This window comes from Anas acuta, chromosome 3, assembly GCF_963932015.1.
Source record: "Anas acuta chromosome 3, bAnaAcu1.1, whole genome shotgun sequence".
In the NCBI taxonomy this organism is placed as follows: Eukaryota; Metazoa; Chordata; class Aves; order Anseriformes; family Anatidae; genus Anas; species Anas acuta.
In genome coordinates this window covers 11,500,764-11,514,967 of record NC_088981.1, presented here as the reverse complement: position 1 = coordinate 11,514,967, position 14,204 = coordinate 11,500,764, and the positions used below count along the sequence as shown (strand labels likewise).

At 45.9% G+C, this 14,204-nt stretch overlaps 1 long non-coding RNA gene across 8 annotated transcripts in view; it reads right to left on the bottom strand.

Annotated features, from left to right (window-relative positions):
- The window catches only part of LOC137853392 (uncharacterized), a 29,042-nt gene that overhangs the window by 12,901 nt on the left and 1,937 nt on the right, over positions 1 to 14,204 (bottom strand). For 2 of the 8 annotated variants that reach the window (XR_011094472.1, XR_011094471.1), the window contains exons 2-4: positions 13,943 to 14,135; positions 13,209 to 13,289; positions 9,717 to 11,956 (exon numbers count right to left, since the gene is read on the bottom strand). This is a non-coding gene — a long non-coding RNA (uncharacterized lncRNA). Of the gene's footprint in view, positions 1 to 492; positions 4,332 to 8,307; positions 11,957 to 13,197; positions 13,290 to 13,942; positions 14,136 to 14,204 lie in introns of those variants that run through there. The other 6 variants (XR_011094470.1, XR_011094473.1, XR_011094474.1 and 3 more) reach the window with 6 other exon arrangements.

The following is a 14,204-nucleotide window of genomic DNA, read 5'->3' as shown; positions in this document are numbered from 1 at the left end:
CCAAAGGGTACATTCAATATTGATTTTGAGGGAAGCCAGGCATCCAAATGCATCAAAACCCAGTAGTTCAGCCCAGCCCCACTGAACCACTCAGTCAATTTCCAAGGGCTAGTGAGTTTCTACGTTAGATTAGGAAGCACTGCAATTACGGTAAACATGGGACATATACCTCTCTATGCATGGAAAGCCAAAGGAGTAGAGGAGATGGCCCATATCTCCATCAATCCTTGCACACTTGGTGATTTCACAGAATCAGATGCTATCCATCAGCTTCTCTCCTGTGTACCAGTGGCATCTATTATTTACACCTCCTCTGGCTGGTTGATAGGTCTGAATTTTAAAGCCTGGCTCCTCCGTGGATTCAGTGAGGTTCATCCTCGAGGAGCTTTGTGTTAACTTTACAAAAAAAATTACAAAAATCACCTCCCCGCCTCCCTCTCACTGCCACCCCCCCCCCCCAAAAAAAAACCAAAAAAAAACAAAAAACACAACATAAACATACAGCAGAGACATGGGGGATGCCCAAAGCTTCGATGGTCTCACAGCACCGGCCCGTGTCACACACCTCAATAGCCAGGTCCTGATTCTTGCTACCACACCAGTTACACAGGAGAGCAGTCCATCAGCCCAGGCAATGATTTGGCAAATCTGTCAAAGCCTGGTAAATGAAATGTGACAGACACTTCCTCACTCGTTGCCCACAGCGGGGCCAGATGACAGCAGTGACACCAATGCGACTACCCTGCAGCAGAGCAGGTAGAGTAATTTAGTGACACGTATGCCTGTCTCCATTCCCTCTCCCCCCATCCCCAGGGAGCACCAGCTGTGGATGCCATTTCTTCCAGCCTGCAGGGTACAAACACCTGAGAAGTCCCTTTATTTCAGCAGATGGGCTGAAATCCCTTGACCCCCAAAGAGCCTGTGTAGCAGCATCCTTTCCTGCTGCTGAAGGTGGAAAAACACAGTTCCCTTGCTTTTCTGGGGAACTGACAGCCCCTTGCTAGTCCAAATGAAATATTATTGCTCTGGTATTGTAATTAGGTGGTGTACAAAGCTGGCAATATTGCAAATGCCAAGTGGGAGGAGATGAAGATCAGGTTTTTTTTTTGTTTGTTTTAAGGAGATGTGGGAACGTAATTTTTCAAATGGGACCAATAAAACTATGTAGTCCTTTTTAGAGCCTGTATCTGGAATGCTGCTCACAGGCTCTCTCAGAGCCATAACAAGACAACTGCTGGAATAACAGAATAGAAACTTCTGACATTTCAGTAAATAACGTGGGACAGGCTTAACTCTTACAGCTTCTGCAGAACCCATCAGCAAGCTGAGCAAGACACTTTATCCCATAAGATTAAGACACATCGTGAGATTAAGACACACCGCAAGCTAAAACATTTAATTAAAGAAGAGCCATGCCATCACCCTGGGCCTGTCTCTCTGCTGGGAGATGCGCAGAGCCCTATTCCTCTGACCACAAGCCTGCTGTTTCCCGTTCCTGTCTCTGTTCACAAAATGAGGATCCCATTCAGTAAGACCATTAGCTAAGCAGCTTTACTACTCTAGTAGCTTTGCATCTGTGAGTCCTTCTACCTGACTCCTGATGGCCTCTGTCCAGAAAAGCACTTAAACATATCCCTCTGTAGCCAAGGGAACATCCTCTCTTTGGCTCCGGAGGAACTTCTCGCATGCTGGAATTCACAAGTGTGCTGCTGAATCAGGGCCTCTTGCTTCTTTGTCCAATTAAGAGCATTGTCCTTGTTAATTATAAGCAAAACAAGGCAGGTATTGTGTGCCGTTTGTTGGAGCAATTTTAAATGCTCTGTGATAATTATTACCTCCATTTTAGGAAACATTCTTCTGAACCCACACCAGAGGTTTCTGTTCAACAGCGTCATGGATATTGGGGTCCCACCCCCCACTTGGTCTAGGACATTCAGTCAACAAGACCACTCCTTACGACCATCTCGGGTAATAAAGCTGAAGCAAATAGCTCAGATGGAAAAAGGAGGAACACTTTCCCTCCGTTAATTTATATTTTATTGCAGATTTCAATTATGCCAGCCACTGATGCATGCAGAATTCACATGCTCCTCCCTGGACCTTCAGAAGCCAAGCTGAGGCAGCGTATTGCTGTGATCCCAAGAGCCAAACTTTCACAGACCTGTGCCAAACCCTCCGGCTTCCTCTGCGTGCCTTGGTGCTGAGCTGCTTCACTTTACCCCCTACTCATTTCGCTCAGTTCCTTCCAGCTGCTTATTTGCCACACGACCACAAAGCACCACCTGCCTCGTGAGGCCACACTGCATTCAGCGTGGCCAGAGATTTCTCAGCATGCTGATACACTAAGACACCGCTATTTGCCTCTTTTGAGGCAGCTCTGATCTTACATTTCCTGAGGGAAAACAAGCAAGCATCCATCAAAAATGCCCAGCCTTTTTGGCATTGACGCCCAGCCTGAGCATTGAGATTTTTACTGCAATCCAACTTCATTTCCACTTCCTGTGAAAAATTCCATTCCATTTGGAAAAGCCTGCTGTCCTTTTCTATCCCTTGCTTTGTTTTTCTGAAATCATCAGTTGAGATGGATGTATTTCATTAGAGAAAGAAATAAAAAAGGAAAGAGACAGATGTCAACACCAAGTTTTTTCCCTTGCCACTGTATCTCCCTCAGATCAGTGGTACCCACCCTGCTAGCAGCATCAGGTGATGCCACTCCAGATGTGGCACACTACCTCAGTTTGGGTGGTAGTCTGGAGGTTGGGTCACAATGTTTTCCAGGAGAGGTGACTATTTTTTCACAGTGTAAAGGCTTATGCATCTGAATGGTACAGAAAGAGTCTACATAGATCAAGACACCCTTTGCAAGAAAAAAGAAAAAAACACCCCCAGGCAAGGGCACAGCTGGAGGTTCAGCTTCTATTTGTGGTTTGGCACCTGGCTTGCTTCAGCTTTAAGCCATCCACTCCTTAAAATGGTGCTGCTGTTTCTTTCTTTGTGAAGTGCTTTGAGACTGCACTAAAACACAGCCGGGTGTTAGAGGTCACTGCACAGCACACTGCCTCCGTGAAAGACCTGAGGCTTCCTTTTAGACACACAGCACACTCAAAACGTGGGTGGTGAACTAAATCCAGGCTAGCTCTGTATAATGCCAAGCTCTACAACACAGGTCGGGGCTTTTCTGTTGCTAGAGTTTGAGGTACAGCTTTAAGAGTAAGGATGGGCTTTGGCCAGCTTTGTTTGCATGTGATCAGTACACAACAGCAGGCATTTTAAAGAGGAAGGAGATAGGGGAAGAAAAAAAATAAAATCAGAGCCCTGTAAGGTTTAAATGATAAAAATAAAAAAAAAAAGAGCTCATATATGACTTGAAACTTTAGGTCTCTAATTCCATGCACGTGCCCTCTGAGCTCCCCGTGTGCTGGTCCTGGGAGGAGCACATCCCTTAACAGCCTCCTTGTGGGTACCCGAGCTGGATTTACAAACCTCCCTGCTTTGCTGGGCAGCTGGGCTGTAGGTACATGATCACACAGGGCTCGGTACAGCACCAAACAAGCCTTTAGTACCCATACACTTGTGTTGTTGTACATTACGGTAGCAGACAGAGATGGTAGGAGCACCAACATTTGGGTGACCTGAGTAATGACAAGCTAACAATGCATTAACTACAGCAGACTCAGGGCTTTGCCATGCTCCAGAAGAGCACGCTGTGAAGGCAGGAGCACACACCTTTTTACCTTGGTTCACTGAAGGAACAGAATTGCCACACAAAGCAAACATTCATCCAGCTCCCCCTCTGCTGGCCAGCCCTGCAGTGACTTTCAATTGGCTTTTTGTCACCTCCTTGATTTGGCAGCCAGCTTGTTGACAGCAGGCAATGAGTGCCTAAGTGCTCTCGGAGAGCTCTCCTAGCAAGGGTCTTTCCTTACTCAAAAATTGGATGACAGCATGATGCCTACACCTGTCAGCATCCCTGACACCAGCCACTTTTCTCATTGATCTAATGCTTCTCCAGCAAGACTTAACCAAGGACCAAGCAGCCCTGATCTACGTGCAGGGGACACTGCAATAGGGCTTAGTAAGAAGTATGAGTTTCTCTAGAGCTGGGAAATAAGCATGGAGAAATATTTTGAATTAGCATTAACCTTTTCTGTGTTATAAAGTTGTGAACCTTGCATCATCATCCCTTACTTCAAGGGCCGAGTTGCATCTGAAGAGCCAGATCTGTCACAGCCATGCTGACAGCTGCTGAGTATCCCAGTCTCCTGGAGAAGCACACTAGAGGGCCTGTGAACATCCTCATGGGAGGTATCGGGTGTCCCAAGGACTTCTGCCTGAAAAATAACATTGCAGGGACAAAGAGCAGGAAAAAGACTAAGATTTGTTGCCCTTCTTCCACAGGAACAAACAACCCTCAGATGCACGAGGGAAAGGCCATGGGAGCACAGCAGCCTTGGTGCTATTAAAGCTCAGTGCTATATGAATTTATTTTAGACCTTTGTAAAGTGGCTTGAGGCTCAGTAGGAGGAAGGGAAAATTGGATCTGATGGCTGTGGCATCGAGGCTGGTGGCAAGTCATCGCCCTACTGCTGAGCAATTCCATGAGTGCCACTGCTGCGGTAAAATTGGTAGCATCACAGCAAGAATTAGCTGGAGTTTGTGTCTCCAGCAAGTGAAAAAAGATTTCCCCCAAAAAGACTGGGCCCAATGCAAAGGGAGAACACTTTCTGCAAAATTGCAGCTCTTAGCTTTTCTTCCCTCTTCAATTGGCCTCCCCCTGTGCTGCTCCGAGCACACGCCGCCATGCTTGGCTGTTATTAAATCTGTAAAGCTTTTAGGAACACATTCAATATGGGAAGTGGAGCATAATGGTGGAGGCACATCAACCTTATCTGGATTTCAGGAAATTGAGGGGAAAAAGCCCTCAACAAGTTTTCAAAGAGGATTGTGTGAAAAAACTGCAGACAAACATGTTGGGCAAAATGTTCAGTGTAACCAGATTCACAAATACCAAGCCAAGAGTTAGTTTACTGAAACATCTGACTTTGTGTTTTTGTTATCCCATTCAATGAAAATAAAAAAGGCCAGGGAGCCTCAGCAATAGGTAAGTAAAAGCCCAGAAGAAGTCAGCTTCCTTCACAGAGCCAATAAACCAGTTTCCTTCATTCTTCAGAAGAAAGTCATGACAACTTTTGAAGGACAGAGCATGATGCAGATACAGCCTTCCTACTTACATTAGGGAGTAGACCAAAGCCTTTGGTCCCTCCAATTTTTTTTCCCCTGCCTAACAATGGAAAATAAAGGTTTTTACTGCAACAGGCTTCTTTTATGGGTTTCACCTGCAGACAGCTGAATAGCAATTCAGTCAAAAAGCTTTTACAAAAGGCTGTTTGTAATTTGGTAGAAGCTTAATGCACAACACAATCCTTTCATAAGTTATTTTCAGTGGGATAGTTGCAATGACACCCAGCTCTCGGACAATCAAGATATGATATTTATGTTTGGCCCGTCATAGCTTACTTATCCTGAATTCTGGTTTTCTTATCAAAATGGCTAAGAGCTCCCCAGACACAGCTGACAGAAGAACAAGTAACATCCCCCTCCTCAACCACAAAGAGTTTTGCTCAGCTGGAAACATCAGGTCAGGGCTTTTAATACCAGCATTTGAGTGGCATTAAAGGCCAAGGTCTTTCTCAAACATCTTCTCTAGGTCAGGAGCAACAGGATTCCTACCCTTCCTGCTTGGAGAGGGTGTCTGTCATGTGGCAGGCTGTGCATTTCAAAAGGCAGGGACCCTTTTGTTCTCAGATAATGAAACTAACTTCTTTAGAAAAGTTATTATTAAAACAAATCCTCCATAGGATTTAAACAGGACAGGAGACAATTTCAGGAAAAGCCTGGCTTTCATGTTGGGTGTAGAAAAGGCACAGCATATAAGAGACAACATCTGAAGGTTGTTTTTTTTTTTTTTTTTTTTTAATCTCTGCATCAAATCTATGAGCTGAGGGACTGTATTTTAGAAAATAATCGTTTGACAAAGGGTTACACCTCAGGAAGCTCAGTGGTGTTAGATCTTTTCTCCCCCCCCCGCCCCCCTTTCTCCCCAGAGCAGCCCAGGATTTTGTGCAGAGATCCTGTCGTTTCACACAAAGAAGGGCACGTTGGTTAAAACAGAGCAAAATCCCCTAACACCACCCAAATGTCTAGCCTTTGAAATAGTATGGGGGAAGAGATTCCTCCTTCCTGCCAGTCAGTTGTCCTCACGGACTCAGACCCTCGCCAGCAGATGACAGCTAATCCACCCACATCACTTGTGGTCCCATCCCTGTTTCCTCCCTGACTGAGTAAAAAGCTAGAACAAAATGAAAACAAAGTGTTTTTTGCCTCTTCAGAGATTCAGCATTTTCACTTATTTTGTCTCGCTTCAGTGTGAAAGAAGTCCACACCTTAGAATTTCGTAACGCCATCATGATGCCAAAGCTGCAGGTTGAATGAAGGTCGGTGACCTGGGTAATCACAAGGTGCAGCTTGTGGGAGATGTGTCTGCTCCACGCTGCATCCATAAACACACAACCTGCTTTTCCTCTACCACAAAGAGAAGTGCCACTTCACATTTCTTCTCACCCACAAAAATAACTGCTTTCTCTCCACCTCGAGGCAGTGTCAGCCAGCCTCCCTCCCCAGCACCTCCCTAAGGTGGCAATACCACCCCTTTGGGGCTGCAGCACAGCCTCAAATGCCCTTCTCCAGTACAAGAGACTTACTACCAGTTTATGACAGACTGATCTCTCCCCAGGACAGCAAAGACCTTTGAAAGAGCTCAGCACAAAACATGTATCTGGCACAGAAAATGCCATGTCAAATGTGCAAGGTTATAACCAGCTCTGAGACCTAAGGTAGAGGCAGGGAACTCCCATGTGAGTAAGGCAATACCAGGTTTAGCTCCTTATTATGCAGAATAAAAAGCATGGGAAGGAAATTCTCTTTTGACCAAAGTCTGTCATTTTAAAAAGCACTGAATTGAATTTTAAAAGCACTATTATGAGAAAGGTTTTGTTACATATATATAAATTCAAGTAGATTTAGCAGTAGGGACAATTCTAATTTTACCTGGGCCGGCTTCCTCACTCTTCCTAGAGAATGCAGATCAAAAGAATAATTCATAAGCTTTAACAAGGGTATGGATTTGCAAGGTCCCTCCTACTCACATGGGCACACAGCAGCAGGGAAGGAGCAATGTGAGCTGTGGCCAGAACCTGGCTTGAGGCTACAGACACGTGTGGGGCTCACGGAGCACGTGCTGCCAGGGGAAGGATAGCCCCTGCTCCTCACAAGGGTAGGCATCAATATTTCCAAACAGCTCCCCATCTAATTTGTACTTATGCAAAAGAGCCATCCCATAACACAAATCATCAAGCAATTAACATGCAACGCTTTAGTGAGACTCTCCTTTGCTTGTTGTTGAACCATCTTCAGTGCCATTAATGAGAGCTAATTAAATCAATCAAGTCACCACCATACCTCCAACATCCCTGCAGTTACTGAACTCGGTTCAGACAGGGAGTGCTTTCCCAGGCACTGCAAATATCAGGACTCACATTTATCATGTTGTCCTTCTCGCATACACCTGCTCTCAGTGCTGTGCCTTTCATTTATCATCTGTTGTCACCGCTCCCATCCCTGACACATCCAGGTGTCAATTAATTCTTCCCTCACTTTCCTGCATGGCTCAAGCACACTGAGCTGAATAATCTGCCTTAATGCCTATTCAAAGCTCTCCTTGCACGAAAGCAGTGATCATCAGCCACATCCCCTAAATTAGGTGGCGGTGACTGTATCCTCTTTGCTTCTGCGTCACAAGTTATTAAAACCTCAAACCACCTCCATGAATTCAGACATTTTTCAGGGGAAGAAACAGAGGTTTTAACTCCCTTCTCCCCACTCCTAGGGGGATTCACAATGCAATTATAAAACAACCAACAAAATACACCGAGCAAAGAAAAATTTGTCAACAGATTATTTCCAGGAAGACCCTCCAAGTGGATAATTGCCATGGACCACAGACCTCCAAAACGCTCTTTAGTCTGATTTGAATACTCATCAGTGTTCTCTAAATACTTGCAGTGGCATTTTTGGTACACCACCAGCCCATGAACCTACTGCTCTGTTCCTGTGAGCATGCAGAGGGATAACAGTCTTTTCTTAAATAGGATCAACCTCTTGCATTATAACATTTGGTCTCTCTATTTATGTTTCTGCTCTGCCTGGCTAACTCTGCTTTTTATTTACAAATCAGCTACATTAATGTGCTTTAGTTTCAACACTGGTTGTTTATTTTAGAGACAAATCAGTTGGCAAAAGAAAAGCCACCCTATTGGAAAGCAGCACCAGCATGACACACATTTTTATGTATATATATAAAAATCTAGTAATAAACTTAAAAGAAGTGTGAAGGCTTATTTTAGTTTTTACTTCCCAAACATACCTGGTAGCATTTTTCATGCTTTACTTATACAAATACCAGCTCGCAGCTCCGAGGGAACAGCATTACTTTCTTAGGCACCCCTTGCCCATGTGTTCCCTGCTCTGCCACTGCAGGCTGGTGTTTATCCCCTTATGCAAAAGGGCTTCTAGAACCTCATCTGAAGACTACCAAAGGCATACCAGGAATAATTTGGCCATTATTATAGTGGCATGCAATACCCCAATGGATATCAACGCTGGTGGTCCCTCCCTTTGCACCCATCAGCCAGCTATACAAGGACCCAAGATATAGAATTGAGGCTTTTTGATGTTGGAAGACATGCTGCATGTCTTTAGTGATCTTCATCACAAAAGCAAGCGGTGTTTTCAGTCACTGATCTCTGGTCATAAGAAACAAGAACTCCTCTCCATCCTTCCTTCCCCCAAAACCTATTTCTTCTACCACTGAACAAAAGAAGTTAAACATGCTGTTGCAGCAGAAGTAGAGCATGCACCTGCCTTAGGAATGCTACCCACAAAGCAGAAGCTACGCCTGCACAAGGAAAAGGAAGAGCTGATCATGAAACACAAAAAAGTCTTACAGGAAAGGTGGAAATACATACATTTTTGCCAGACACCCATTCTCCATCCTGAAAATTATATGGGGGGGGTTGGGGGGGGGGGCGGTGGGGTGGGGGTGGGGACAGCACACAGAAGCCGGACCATGGGCAGTGCCATGTCTCATGGAAAGCCTCTGGTCCCAAACCTCCCTCCTTGGTGAATTTGCTAAGCTCTAGCACAACTTTCCCTTACTTCATCATGCCCCAATACATACTGTAGCAATTTTAAGAATAACATTAATTTTAAGAGTAAGCACAACTGGCCTCATGGTTCCCTCACACTTCAAAGAAGATCAATGAACTTCTTTCCTCAGAGGAAAACCTCTGTCAAAATTCATGTTTTAATCCACTTAATATCATATATTTGACTAAATTCATGCAACTAAAAGCATTCTGTCAGTTAAAAGCATTTCATCAGGCATACACATGACTCTGGTGACAAAGTGATTTCTGTCAACAAAATTCTGCCTGGCAGACATACAAAAGCTTGCTTAGCAGAGAGTGGGTACACAGCACAGGCAGGAATCAGATACCGCAGATTAAGCGGTTATAAAAAGACACAGAGGAGAGAGAAGTTATCTGCTTGGTGCCAGACCGGGGGAAGCAGTTTACATGAAAAAAAGAGAAGGAACTTACACGGCAGCATCAGCTTCCTATGGGCCTTTAAAGTTCGCATAAATCAAGCCATCAGCACAGAGCCACGGTCACATCACACGTGCGGCTCGTTTCCTACTCCGCTTTTGGCTGCAGCGCTTTTGATCCTGCCATCGGTCGATCTGTTTAATGTGTTAATTGCAAACTCCTCTGGTCTCCATCCAACGTTTCTTCTGTTTATTGGTGCCTGGCATGAGAAAAATGCAAATAGGGTGACCGAGTTATTTTGCCTTACACATATCGTCGAGCCTTCATCCCGTCTGCTTGGAGAAGCCACCAACGTCTGGGCCTCAGGACTGTGATATTGCTCCGAAGGTGTCAGGCCCTAGGCAGGATGGACAAACCACACAGCTGCATTGCAGTAGTGCAGAAGCCCAGCATTTCTTGCTCCTGGCTTTCTCCGTCCAATATCCGCAGGTTAAACCCTGCCCACACACCCAAGGCATTTAAAGGGTGCACTGAAGGCACCCCATTCCCAGCGCACTGCGTGGGCTCAGCACGGTGATTGCAGCACAACCACAACAGGACTCCTGCAAGTGGCAGTGAAAATTCAACCCCATGGCTTTCTGTGCTGGGATTTGCAAACTGAAGTGGTTCATTTACTCTCTTGATTAACTCTAACAAGGTGTTGTGGGCCTAAAATCAAACTTTAAGACTGGAGAAGGTATCAATACAACTTCAGGGTACCTGCGTGATGCTGGGGGGAGCGAGGAGGGTCAGGTTCCATGCCAAAATTAGTATTTACCCTCATCTAGTAGAAACCCTATTTATTATAATATCTGCCTGGCTTCCCACACAGCAGCTCTCACCAACTGATAAATGGTCAGGTTTCAGGCATAAAAGACAAATTGAAAGGAGGCGAGTAGCAAAAGAAATCACAGGCTGAAGGCCTGTGGCCATTGCAGAGGTCATGGGCAGGGTGGGGAGCTGGGTACTGTATGAAGTGATTTATCAGAGGAAAAAAGAAAACGCAGAGAAAGGCTTCAGCTGATCAGCGCTAGGGAAGCCGGGCTGCAATGGGCGGCACATGCAGGAGCAGGGAAGAGAGCACACAAAGACAAACCCACAGAGAAGCAAACTTAGCAGAGGACAGGGCTACGGCACATCATTTGTCATCAGGAGACACTGGCAGAGCGGGGAGGAAGGCAATCTCTGAGCAGCTTTATTTATCTGGTGGGACTCTGACTTCCAAGATGTGCTGGAGCCAAAGCAAAGTGACTTGCTCTGAGACTGCAGGGCAGCACCAGAACTTTTGCCTTTCCTGTTCCCAGAGGAAAAAGCAGCCAGGGAAAGGCTCCTCATGCACCAAGCAGCAAGAAAGTCTCCATTCAGTAGGTAGGAAGCCTCACTTGTGATGTGAGAGGGAGCCAAGGCTCATACAGGAATTAGGAGCTGGACACTACGGCCTCCTGGTGCAGTTTCCCTGCTGCAATGTGGCCCGTGTCCCCCAGCACTTGTCATTTTCTTACATGGCTCACAGGGCAGTGCAGCAAATCCTAGACTCTCTAACATCTCTTCTAACAGAGCCTCTCTTCAGTTACTGCATTAGGTTCTTCCTTGCTAATAACCGTTCTGAAGCCTTTGAGCTGTACTTACAGCAAGCAGTTTGCACTGGGAGCTGAAGTGCTTTGTTCAGAGATGCTGAACCAAAGAAGCATTTTAAGGAGTACATCTGGCAGCAGGGTTTGCATAGCCAGGTGATTATTGTCCAGGAGAGTATCGAATTAATTTCACCCCCCTTGCTTCATCGTAGCACTTGAGCTGAAGCAGTAATAGAGAAAAATCTCGTCAACTAACCACTAGCCACCAGAGTAATTTGTCTGCTATTGCAGTGTGATTTAACAGGTTGGAAAAGCAGGTATGGGAGGGTACAGCCCAGGGACATGCTGTGTCCCTGCGCCCAGCAGTCCCATCTGCCAGCGATGGAGCCTTATGCAAGGAGCAGAGTGCTTTGCTTTGCTGCCATTTCCACCCTGAATAAGGATTACAAGTCTGTTGTACATCGCAACACCCAAATTACCTTACTGAAATGTGTGACAAATAATTGATGTCAAATTAAACCAAAGTGACAATTAAAAAAAAAAAAGATTCAGAGCAGTAGCACTCATCAGGCTGCTGCTCAGAAAGGTTTCAGCAGAGTTTCCTCCTAGAAGCCCTGGTGCAGGATGCTGTTCCCCAAGAGTCAGTGCTGCTGGCAGGAGGGGGAAGTCCTTCTCTGGGACCTGTGGGACAGGGAGAAAAGACTTTTTTTTTTAAAAAAAAAAAACAAAACAAAAAAACACAGATATTCAGTTCTGCACTCAGCTGCCAAACCCTAAAGTCTGCAGATTTAGCATCAGCCTGCCACAAAATGGGAAGGGGCTTTACATCTACCAGGAAATTCATGCAGGCAGTTGCACCCACATTTGCCTTGGAAAACAGGTTTGTCCTTACTCCACCTGCCAACATTTGCATCCTCTACACCAGCAAAAGCCACAGCTGCACTGCAGAGCACCTTGAAATTCATGGCTGATGTTGCTGGCAAACCACAAGATGAGGCCCTCCCCACCTCCCAGCCAGTTCTGCCAGCCACAAGCCCAACCCTGCCCAAATCATGCAGAAGCTGTGAGAAGGAGCTGCACACCAAGCCATAAATCCTAGCTGCCCTCTCTCCCACTTAATATCAAGTGACATAAATGCCCCCAAGCATCTGTACAGCTGCTTCGCTGATCATATACATAAATAACAAACACAATCTCATCTGAGCCCCTTAAACAGCAGAAGCGAGTGCTGGGGTCCCAGCTAGACTGGCAGGAGTGACTCAGGGTGAATTCTGATCGAAGCTGGCTGTTAGCAGATACAATTAAGATGCCACTTCAGTTTAAAGATGAATTGGCTGTGCAGCACAAATTGCGAGTGCTTACTGCTTGCATGCTGCGGCAGGTAATCAGGGGCCGGGGCTGTGATTGTGGTGCCTCATGTTCTGCTCCTGTCAGAGCACAAAATGTGAGATTCAATTTAACAAACAATTTGCCACGCGGCTCGTTCCTGCTGGGTGGGAAAGCAGAGCTTGCTGGCAAGGATCCCTTCAAGCTTCGCTCCTGTTTAAATCCGTTACAGGCAAAAGTGGCACTTCTTTAACCTTTGCACTGAGGCAGAAAAGAAAAGTAGAAACCAAGGAGCATTGCTGAGCGTGTTTTGAGAACATCTCAGGCTTCATCTGGAGTAGGTGAAAATCAGTGGAGAGTCATTCTTGTTTTGATGCCTTCTGGGTTGTTGTGAGCTTCAGAGAAGCCAGAGGGCAGCAGGGCCAGCATGTTAGGGCAGCAAACGTCGATGTGTGCAAAGGAGAGGAGACTTATATGTGCTGGGAATTGTTATCCCTCTGCAGGACTGCCAAGCTGGAGACAACTGGGTGGTCCCCAAGCCAAATGCCCATCCCTATTAAAGGAGGGAAGGCTGAAGTAAGGAAGAAGCTACATACAGATTTAATACCTCCTCATCAGTCCACCTGTCCTGCTGCAACTAAGGGAGCACTGGGACGCTCACGAGGCAGGTCTCAAGGTGCTGGTTTTCCTGTGGTGAGGAAACACGTGTGAACTCCATGCAAAGGTCTGGTTATTGCACTGGCTTTGCTTCCTTGGGTGTTGGAGGCAAGTGCTCTGCTAGGGAATTAATCTTGTTATGGTGAAATGCTAGAGATACAGTAATTTTAATGGGCATTTTACTGTCAACAGTTGCACATCTGTTGAGTGCTAAATTAGAAACCAAGAGAACATATTTCAGTTTTGTATGAGCAAGAGAAAGCCCTGTGAAGTATTAAATGCAACACACTCTGTGCCCCGCTTCTGCCATTACTTCCTGGGTCTTCTCGTGCTCTCTTCCAGCCAGCTGTCAGGGGGACCTGAGAGGCTGGCTTTTAAAGGACTCCAAAAGATAGTGCCAGGGATTTCCTAGGCTAGGCACTGCCCTTTCATCTCTATCTGTTTGGGACCCATCCTTGAGTGCAGCCACTGCCTCTAAGTTCACAGCCCAGACTCAGCTCCTCCAACACATCCAGCTCCATGGACACATCACCACCACTCCTCACACAGCTCCCTGCTTCGTTGTTGTTAATAACTCATAATCAACTAGGTCACAAACTTATTCAAAAACCCAGGTCTCAGGAATATGATTGTTTCCTTAGGCTAGAAGTAAATCCTGCCATGTTTCAGGAGCTCAGAGCCTACCAGTAGAACCAGTTGCTGTTGTTGCTTCTTCAGGATGAAGACACCTGCACCATCTTTTTGGTCAAAATGGAGGACAAGGCAAGTTGTCCTCTGGTTGCCAGTCAGATTTGGCTCAGGTAATGAGGACACAGCCTGTCACAGACAGGTCTCCCTTCTCTCATCAGATTGCCTCTATGAGTTGTTGTCTCTCCTCCTGCAACAATGCAGCAACCAAAAAACATCAAAAAGCATGGGGGAATGTTTAGCGGTTGGTAAGTGGACA